The sequence below is a fragment of the Sinocyclocheilus anshuiensis genome, unplaced genomic scaffold (assembly GCF_001515605.1).
Source record: "Sinocyclocheilus anshuiensis isolate Anshui unplaced genomic scaffold, SAMN03320099.WGS_v1.1 scaffold1985, whole genome shotgun sequence".
In the NCBI taxonomy this organism is placed as follows: Eukaryota; Metazoa; Chordata; class Actinopteri; order Cypriniformes; family Cyprinidae; genus Sinocyclocheilus; species Sinocyclocheilus anshuiensis.
In genome coordinates this window covers 84,159-92,583 of record NW_015541030.1, presented here as the reverse complement: position 1 = coordinate 92,583, position 8,425 = coordinate 84,159, and the positions used below count along the sequence as shown (strand labels likewise).

Here is an 8,425-nt window from a genome sequence, read left to right as displayed (position 1 = left end):
ATACAAAGATAGCAGCACTGAATACAAGCCTTAATATAGAGTTGAAACAATGCAATTCATCCTCTGACCTAGTGTTTTATTACAAACAACCCACCAACTGGGCTATATGATTAGACTTTTTTTATATGTATTACAGAAAATTAAATGATTGATTTAGTGCAATGGCTTCCATACGGTCTATTCTCCTAAGTAGAATAGACCAATTACCTCTGGTTCCATCAGCAGTGCAGAAGATCTGGGAAACAGTACTGCAGTTAACCTGGGTCATTCTTTTATCATTCTCAAAACACCTGTATCTTTGAGTCCTCTCCGCAGCTGAGAGATCTGTTTTTCACGTTGACCAATAACCTAGAAATGATCCACAAACAGTACAAATTATAAACACTATGCAAGCCATGATGAAAACCTAGAAATGATCCACAAACAGTACAAATTATAAACACTGTGCAAGCCATGATGAAAGACTGAAGCTTTTGTCCTAACTTAATGGTTATGTAAAGAGGCTTATGTAGAGTTAGAAAAAGTTCAAGTACATACCCAACTGCAATTAACAAATACTTTCACCTTTATATGATAAGATATACATACCCCATGGTGGAGAATGGTTTCTGCCAACCACCTTCTGTTGCTGTTGCTGACTGCTGGCAAGTCCCAGTTGATGGCCAGGTTGTTGATATTATCTATTTCATTCTGATTCAGTTCATTCTGGCTTTCCAGCTAAGATTTACACAAAGTGTGAAAACGTAAGACTTGAAAAAAAAAAAAATATATATATATATATATATATATACATACATAGCCTGCCCAACCATGACAGACTCACTTAAGAGGTACTCAGGGGAATACCCATCACCTGGACAGGGTATTGTCTCTAATTTTTTGGACCGTGTTGATCCTCTGGATCGCAAGAGCTGAAAACCGCCACAATCTTTCAACATAGGGAAATGCTGAAAGAGATGGTCTGAAAACTCCTGAGGAGTGCAGTATTTGTCTAAAGCAAAGATAAAATAAAAATGCAAGTTAAATTATGATTTCAGGTGGATAATACATTAATGGAAGCATGATTTAAGCAAACCCTTTTTATCTGGAGGGTAGAGAAAAAAAAATTACCTGGAATGGTAATCCTCTTCTCTCCCATTCCTGCCCTCTCTAATTTGTTTTTCACTGATGGACTTGGCACCTCACATTCCTTTCTCTTGGACAGGCAAAAAAAAACGATGGGTGTAGGAAACTTTTAGATTTTTTTGCTGAAGGTCCAGCGGTGTTGGGACGTTTCGGCACACGGCCCCGTGAATTTGAATATGGTGCAAACAATCTTAAAACTTCTGCTGCAATAAAATGGTCATACATTATGAACACTATATTTTAGTAGTTTGTATTTTAATAAATTGACTGTGTAATTCAATGTAAGGGCTGCCAACTGTATTAACCAGGATTTAAACACATGCGAATGTGGGAGATCAGGCGAGGAATTCGATTTCGCCGCTTCACTTTTGGTGAACTCTTGACCTAAGAAATTGTGCGAATTCGTATCACGTGACCAATACCGATCACAACACGACCTTTAGCTGTATTAAAAGAATAAGAAACCTTTTGCAGTAAAGTTGACGATGGTCAACGACTGTTATCGTCAGTAACAACCCACCTCCCCAGACCCCGAGTGAAAGTTGGCAACCCTAGGCCAAACTGTTGCCTTGGTCTTTATCTGCCAACTTACCCCGTGTCCCACCACTTCGATCCGGAGGTGTCGCGCTCAGACCAGACGATGGATTTTCTGAAGGGCCAACATTTGCAGTTTGCCGCTCCAGTGCTTGGGCAGCTTCTCGGAGAAGCTGTGGAACAGACTTCGCCATGTTCCCTCCCGCCAATTATCAAAATACCCACGACAACGCAAAGTAAGCCCCGCCTTGAAGCAATGAGTGACGGAGGGTGGGCGTGGTCAGCTCGGAATGCATTTTCAAAGCCGCACTGAGTTTTGCTACAAATATCCCACGGCGTCATGATGAAAATGCAATCGTAAGTGTCCTAACTGTTAGTCTAAATGCATTTAGGACAAATAACATTTAAATGATCATTTTGCTACTATTTCTGCTTGGACATGTTACACATATCAAATCAATTTGGGTTATACATTTTCATTTTCATTTCGCAACATATAAAGCGTTAAAACAGTATGCACTTTACATATTAAGACTACTGTTGGAAATGGCAAATGTAAATAATATAATTTCATTTTCATTTTCCTTCTGCACCAAACTTTGCACATGTGGGTAATGGAAAATGTAAATTTAAATACAGAAATACATTGCCATTTTGAATATTGCATTGCCATTTTGCATATTACATTGCAAATTGAATTTTGCTACACATATGCTTCCATAGTATGTTAGCTGTAGTTTCATTTATTAAATCCCTTATGTTCACAATTGATTGTCTCTGTGTGCTGCTCCCAATTCGGAGTCACTGAATGTTGACCGTGCTACATGCTAAGTTAATGCTTTCTTGGCCAGGAAAATAATTTTTCCTAGAATTGATGAATGATTATACTGTCGGTGGACGAACAGATTAAATCATTGTAATACTGATTCTGCTACAGTTAATTCTAAAATCTGGTTTAAATATTGATAATTAATTACAACCAGTTGTAATTACTTATAAATATAATTCCCTTTTGAGGTAATTTGCTACACAATTCGCTTCAGAAGGCCTTTATTAACCCCCCGGAGCTGTGTGGAGCACTTTTTATGGTGGGTGGATGCACTTTATTGGACTTCAAAATCTCAACAGCCATTCCATTAAAAAGCTTGGAAGAGCCAGGACATTTTTAAATATAACTCTGGTTGTATTTGTCTGAAAGAAGAAAGTCATATATGGGGTAATTTTCACTTTTGGGTGAACTATCCTTTTAAGGCTGCTGTCCAGGTCAGAAGCTGTTGCACTTAAGATAAATTTTATGCACTTTTATTAATTTTTTTCTGAGAGTGAATTCATTAAGTTCTTTAGTAAAAATCTGAACAGTGAAATCATCAGCTGACACAGGAAATGCACTGTGTAAATATGAACTTGTGTTCCCTAAATGGATCTGTTGATCTGTTGTTCATTTGTAGTTACGGTAGAATGAGTGTCTTGAGTATTGTGGGATATGAGTGATGACATTATTGCTTTTTTTTCTCTGAATCACGATCTATCATATACTGTACAAGCACAAATTTGCCTGACTGCTAAATTGATACAGAGATGAACAACATAGCTTTGGAATAAATCTTACCGTGTTATGCATATTTCTATTGTTAAATGTTGGCTCAATGTAAGTGATCTCTTCAGGAGTCTGAACTGTTTGAAAATAATAATAGATGCATTAAACAACAACAACAACAATTCAATCTTAACTAGATCTGGTTCTTCACAACATATGTGTTGTTATTATAGGGCTGTCAAAGTTAAAATATTTAATGGTTAATTAATTGTGCAATATGAACATGTTTAATGCTCCATGCATGGTTTTAATGGCTTTAACAAATGAATTCAGTTAAACTTTCATACAGAAAATAAACTTTAAAGGCATTCTTTGCACATAATTTATAAACCATACTAAGACAATTGCTAAAGTAATTTGCATTTTATTATAATATGATGAAATGTAATAAATTAAAGTGGAAGTAAAATGTCATCCACCAGTGAAACAGCATTATTCTAGACATTTTAAAGTGAACACCAGCTGAGCTCTGCATATTTTCTTTTTACATGTAGGACTGTGTTTCTGAGTTACTGTATAATTGAATTTATGCAGAATTGCATTTCTTTCTGTGTATTTCCAGTATGCTTTAAAGCAGTTTGAGAAATGCAGAATCTGTTTTTTTTTCTGAGCGAGACGAGTAAAGAGCGTTGCACAATGTAACTTTATAGATAACAGCCAAACAACTTGCCTTTTTGATCAGTTTTTCTACATTTCCTGCACGTGAGAAATATCCCGAATGCAGCCACAATCAACAGAGATCCAGCAACAGCAGAAAAAAATATCAACACTTTCAGAGACAGAGAGCCTGTAATGATAGAGATGATAGACAGTTTGATCTAATGATAAGTGAACATCCAGCTTAGTTTTTGCTGCTTTACTTGTTGACATGATATACTCGGTTTATTGTATGCTTCTGATTCAGGTTCTGATGTTTGCTATAGGCCTTTTTGTCACTTCCTGTCTCGAGTGCCACGTTTGTAGTTCTTTGTAGTTTTATCAGGTGACTGTCTCCCCCAGGTGTACCTCATTTGCATTTCCCCTTTTGCTTTTTCAGTTGTCAAATGTCGATGTGTTTCTGTTCCCTACAGTCCTTGTTTTTAGGTTCTTGTTTTGACTTTGAGTTTAAAAAATATTAACCTCTTGCATTTAGATCTGTCTCTTTGCCTGCCTTCTTATCTACTCCACCATTAATGCACATTTACATACACATTTGCATAGTCAAATTTTCCAGGCAAAGTCAGAGAAAGTGGGACTGAATGTGAAGCGTGTGTGAAAGCCACATGTATTCCGGGTTGTGGACTACGTAACGAATCAATGCTAATCAACTGTTTTTGGCCTGTAGATTAATATCATTTAATTATGTCTCACAGCTAACTTCTTTCCAAGCAGCTCTTCTTAATGCAGCCATTTTTATTGACAAGTTCAGGTATAAAGAAGTGGCTGAGTAGATACAAACACACTGTGTGCTGTTTAGTGTAGCTGAATGTATTGAAGCACAACTATTGGTCAACTCTACAAATGTGCATTTAAGAATCCCCCAAACTTCTCACTGAGACTGGCTGTATTTCACCCTCTGAATTTCTTTGTGTAAGGGTAAATTGACCAATCTTTTCAGCACATGACCAGTAGACTTAGATAAGCAAATAAACGCTAATCTCACCTGAACATGTGTGACAGAGTTGACTGATGTCCAGATGTTGAGTCTGGTTGCTGATGGGATTGTTGAGCACACAGCTGTAGCGGTTTTTATCCTGATATTCCACCTCCAGAGGTAGAGAGAGACTGATGCTGAGATCAGACACACTGATGCTGGACAATAAACTGTTTCCTTTGTACCAGGAGAGAGTCACATGACCCACATTCACCACTGAACACACCAATGAACAATATGATGATGATGATGATGATGAACATTGTGAAGAGTTACTGCTGATGACAGGAACAGGCAGGCGAGCTGAAAAAGATTAGTAAAATCATATTAAATTGTAGTATTAATAAATAGCTGTTTCTGACAGTTTAATGTGTTGAGGGTGAGTTTGTGATGTCAATTGTGACTCTTGAGATTTATAATTTCAAGAATAAAAATTAACTAGGATATACTTTAATTACAATTAAAAAATATTAACTCACCATAGACAGTGAGATTGAAACTCCTCACAATATTGGTCTGTAGATTATAACATCCAGTATGTTGAGTTGTGGTGTTTGTGATGGTCAGATATCCAGTTTGATGATCCACCTTCAGTCTGTTTCTGAATCTCCCATCAGGAACATCATCATATACAGTGATGCTGCCGGCCATTACATTGATTTCAGCTATTAAAGTCTTATTATATCCAAACCTCTACAAAATCAGATCTTCATCCATCATTTCAGTAACATTAGAGTTTAGAGTGACTGAATCTCCCTCCAGCACTGACACTGACTTCACTTCATCTGCATCACCAAACACACCTGAAGAATAGAGTTTGTCACAGATTGAGGGTTAATGACTTTATGTTGGTTTACTTTACGAGGATCAGTACCCTGTAATTATTTAAAAGCGAAATGAAGAACACTTAACTGTTCTTAAGTTATTCTGAGATGCTAGATCTGAATCCAAACCAGATTTTAAATACTTGTTCAATTTCAGTATATCATAAAATAATATCAAATGGATATCCATCCTATTTCTCATATAGACATATAAAACACACATTTATCACTTACCAGCCAGTTTGCACAAACAAATGCAGAACAAAATGACAACATGAACCATTTTCTTTGAGCACTGTACGATTATAACATCTGAAAACAGACTGCTTGACACAACAGAAGTGAGATATCAGTCTAGTGTGTAAATCCTCCCCAGACAGGATCTGACCACCCTTCACTGAAAGCGCACTAGCTGTGACCACAAATATGTTGCAGTAGTCACAAGCTTTACTGTTCTTACTGGCAGAAAATGATCTAATTATGAAGTGGATCACAAAACTTCAGTATATTTTCTTTCAGTCTTTCACTCTACAAATGGGGCACAATGTACTTTGTTAATGTGCAGGAATTTTCCATATATTCCAATGGTTTTACTTGTATTTTGAATTATACATTGCACTGTGTTGTGTTTAAGGTTTAAAATAAACGTCTGTAAACTTAAGAGTTCATGAATGATGCATGAAGGGTAAGAATCCTGCCAGTGAATTTTTTCCCCCCAAAATCAGTGATGGATTCATCACTATTTGTGGTGCAATGACTTTGCGAAAAAGTAAACCTGAAAAGGAGTTAGGGCTGAAACAATTAGTCGACATTATCAACAACATGGACAATAAAAATATATTTTTTTTTCGAATAGTCGTTTGATCTCATATGACCTCATGTAAGGGCCTGCAATAATGGGGGGTGGCGCTGTAGTACAAGACTGTAATTCAGCTCTCGATGCCATTCAAGAGATGAAGACACACATGGCGCAGCCGGACCAGACGCAGCTGAAAGCGGCGTTTAGTTTAATATGTAAATACGTAAATGACAATGGTGAGAAAACAGCAGTTAAGAAAACATCTGATTATAGCGGTAGTGCATCAGCTTTGCAATCGGCACTTTTGTCACATTTGTTTATATTGTGCTTTATACAATAAATTCTTCTTCATACAGTTAATTAAATGGTTAATGAGAGTCTCTTTGTCTGACATCTCGTTTTGTGTGCCAAATATATTTATTTGTATTGAAAAAAAAAGGAATTGCAGCCTTTTTGTACAATAATAATATAATTGTTTTGCATTTGACATTCGCTCAAACGCTTAGATGATTACCTTGTTTTTAGTTAGAATATGTGTAACTCAATATTTTAACTAATTGTACAAGCAGAATAATAGAACAAAGCCTACTGATTAATTGGTTAAATAAATTATGATTAGTCAATTCATCGTTTGTTGCAGCCCTGAAAAGAGTAGGCTAAATTGCAGCAGGGTTGCCAGGTTTTCACAGCAAACCCCGCCCAATTGAGAGAGTTTAAGAGGAGAATGATGTGTATTAACACCCCCCATTAAACATTGTGTATAAACATTGTGTAGCAACATTCATTGGTTAAAATTGAACTTTGTGAGATCGTGATGAATGAGTGACCGTTTTTAGTAAATTTAAAGGGAGCGGTCTTTGCATGCTGTATATTCAGAATTTAAATAAAACTTGTGTTTTTCATGCTTGACAAGCGGCCACATAAAACAAAGAGATAGCTAACTACTACACTATATATACCGAGATAAAGATAATAATTTCAGAAGTACAGAGTGATGTTATTCTGCAACCGAGATGGTCCAAACAATTTAGGTTGGAAACGGTTATTAATTATTTGTATTGACTGCCATGCCAAATCATGCACATCTGCTTGCTTTTCTGTTTAATCTAACAGTGTTTTGTAAACATATATGCTAATAAAATTGTAACACTTTACAATAAGGTTCCATTAATTAATGTTAGTTAAATGTAAAGTGTATTAAAGTGTTAGTTAAGTGTTATCCAAATAATGTATTTCGAGCGTCCTGGTCCTGGCGCCAGGCCTGCTGGGAAGGGTTACACTTTACGAGTGTAATCAGATTGTGAGATTAGTAGCCCAAGTTCTCACTGTTTCTGGACAATTCTGTGAATTACTGCAGGTTTCTCTTTGTCTAAACTGGGGTGCGTTTCCCAAAAGCATCGTTAGACAACTATGGTCGCAAGTTCCGTCGTTACCAACATAGTTCAACGATTAGGTGTTTCCCAAAACCATAGTTCAAATGAACATTTGCAAACAGCGTCGCAAACGTACGTGGTTGGAACTACAGCTCTCGACCTGTGGTTAGAAGCATAGTTTATTGTTAGCAAGGGATATGGGCTTAAAGGGGTCGTATGATGCTATTTTAAAGATCATTATTTTGTGTATTTGGTGTAACAGAATATGTTGACATGCTTTAATGTTCAAAAAACACATTATTTTTCAAATACTGTACATTATTGTAGGTCCTCTATGCCCCGCCTCTCTCAAACACGTCGTTTTCAACAAAGCCCTGTCCTTTGACAAGCGCAGTCTGCTCTGATTGGCCAGCTGACCCAGTGCATTGTGATTGGCCAAACACCACAAGCACGTGTCGGAAATGTAACGCCCTTACCATAATCGCGAGCGTCTGCTTTCAAAGTAAATATCAAGACAGTTAATAATGTCGTTAGTTTTAC

At 36.8% G+C, this 8,425-nt stretch overlaps 1 protein-coding gene and 1 pseudogene across 1 annotated transcript in view; one reads left to right on the top strand and one right to left on the bottom strand.

Moving 5' to 3' along the window:
- Positions 1-8,425, bottom strand: part of LOC107690503 (uncharacterized) — a 36,451-nt pseudogene that overhangs the window by 10,380 nt on the left and 17,646 nt on the right.
- LOC107690500 (uncharacterized) overlaps positions 1-8,425 on the top strand; it is a 300,658-nt gene that overhangs the window by 285,647 nt on the left and 6,586 nt on the right. The gene's annotated exons all lie outside the window — the stretch shown is intronic.